Raw genomic sequence first — 2,428 nt, forward strand, 5'->3', positions numbered from 1 at the left:
TGTAATGCATTTGGAAATCTATGTATCTATCTTTAAAATGTGTTGGGATGTAAGATTTAATGAAATTGAAAATACATTCCTTCTATTTATTATAGAACTATGGTTGGATGATATCATGGACCCGCCCACAGTGAGCCAAATGAGCCCTACCTCTGAAGGTAATTGAAAAATATTAATATATTCGTTGAATTTTTCATTTAACTTTTTGCCTCACCCTCTTGAACTTCTATCTGCTAATGAACCACAAAAAAAAAACACAACTATAGATTAATAAAATGCAATGTCTAAATTTCATTGAAATTCTAATGCCAAGGCGAAGCAAGCCTGGGAGAGTGTAGCCATGAGGCTAGCAAGGAGCGCACACAGGAGGCTATCCAGGAAGCTGAACAGGAGGGAGCAAGCCAGGAGCCCGCCATCACACAAATGTGGCTAGTGCTACAAATGCTCAAAAAACGGTGGAGACCCTAGAAGAAAAAAATGACAAAATGTTTTTTTTTTAAAAAAAAAAATTCAAAACAAAGTTTGACAAATATATAAACCTGTTTTCTAAAATATGGTGTTTTTTTGTTTTAATAAAATATTTAATGGTAAATATACTTTAGAAATTATGTACACATTATTGGATAGTGTTGTAAAGTGTGAGGAGATTTAGAAAAGATAAATGTTTTGAGACACAAAACAATCATTATGAATACACTCTCTTGTAAGCTGCAGTAAGAACAAAGTCAGACGCTGTTGTTGGACTGTAACAATAATAAGCTATTTCTAACAAATTGCAACACAGGGGTTAACATTTCTAAGTGTATTAATAGCTGGACAAACAGTATATATATAGAGATATATTAATGGAAAGCCCTTCACATCGCTTTGGAAATCCAAAGTCACAAAAAGTTTCCTGACTTCAGAAAAGAAACAATGCGAAGGGCTTTCCACTGGTGACTCCTATTGTTGCCGTTGGAAAAACCTTTCTGGAGGAGTTTGTCGTCCGCAGTTGCAGAGATCTGTCGCAGGCAACTCAACCGCTCCGTGGGTTCTTATCTTAAGAGATGAGAGACAAGGGTGTCACAGCAGTTTTTTTTAAACTTGCAAGTCTTCTCTTTAGGGTTATGGCAGTGGCACATGGGGAGCTTAGTCGCCCACGATAAATCTTCACCATTGCAGGCGACTAATCTTCCTGGTGTAAATGTAAATCACTGGTGGGATGGTATATATATCGCCTCGCCCTTGAGGCTGATTTCAGAAAACCGAAGCGTTGCATATGCCATCCCACCGACAATTTACATTTTTGCTGGTGGGATAGCATGTCGGGGAGATTAGTCACCCGCAATAGTGAAGATTTATTGCAGGCAGCTAATTTCCCCGAATGCCACTGCCCTTAGACACATGGAGCTACTGGTAGCAGCTACTTGTGACGGCTACAAAAATAGACAATGCTGATCATTTGCTTTTATCAGATGCAGTTCTCAGTATTGTCTATGAGAAGTGCATTCTGGCATTAGTAGCCATGATAAGTAGCTGCTAATAAGTAGCTCCATGGATCTTTAACCTAACTGTTGGATATGATTTTCTTTCCAAAGAAGTGAGCTGCAATTTGATTGAATCCCTGTGACTAGTTCTCTAATCTGATTGCAGCTTATTTCTCTAAAGATAAATCATGTCCAACAAGTAAAGTTGAAATGGCATGTATCATTAAAGATGCTGCATGTACTTCACCACCATTCCTGTCTGCCAGGCAAGGATACTATAAAAGGGTGGGGGTGAAATCACAGAAAAGAAAAAAAGGAATGCAGGTTGAAAATGCGGTTAAGGGAAATTGTGGTGGAATGAAAGATATGAGGCAAAACTCATGGGCAGCTGATCTATTTAGAGGGTACAGCATGAAGCCAGGGAGTGGTTCTTTGTAACTTCTCCCTGACTGTGTTTTCTTTGCAGATGCCAAGAAAGATGCCAAGGCACAGTTCTATATGTATTTTCCCTAAGTCTTATGGCACTCTGAGCATTTTCTCTGCCAATGTAAAAATACTGCTTATATTTGCATTTTTTGCCCAAAATCTGCCCTATGTGTGTAGTGAAAGGCAGATCACAGTCATTTCTGCACACATGGGATGGATGTGGAACAGGTTGGCATTTTCTCTGCTAGTGCTTTTTTCCCAGCTGATGAACCACAATGTCAGTTTAAAGGGACAATAAGCAAAAGGAGGAGTTTAAATGGTACATATTGCCAAAGATATAAATTGGAATTATTCCCATTTGAAAAAAGACTGTCTGCAATAGGAACTATCAGCAATGTTACCAGTTTGGGCCTGTGCTGCTTCCTTTACAGTCTCATGTGAGTATATTGAAGGATTCCCATCTGTGCTTGTTTTTAACCATTAGCCCCAGGGGGGGGCTGATAATTTTATTGTACAGGGTTCCATCATTTCTAATT

The sequence above is a fragment of the Xenopus tropicalis genome, chromosome 8, assembly GCF_000004195.4.
Source record: "Xenopus tropicalis strain Nigerian chromosome 8, UCB_Xtro_10.0, whole genome shotgun sequence".
NCBI classification, from domain to species: Eukaryota; Metazoa; Chordata; class Amphibia; order Anura; family Pipidae; genus Xenopus; species Xenopus tropicalis.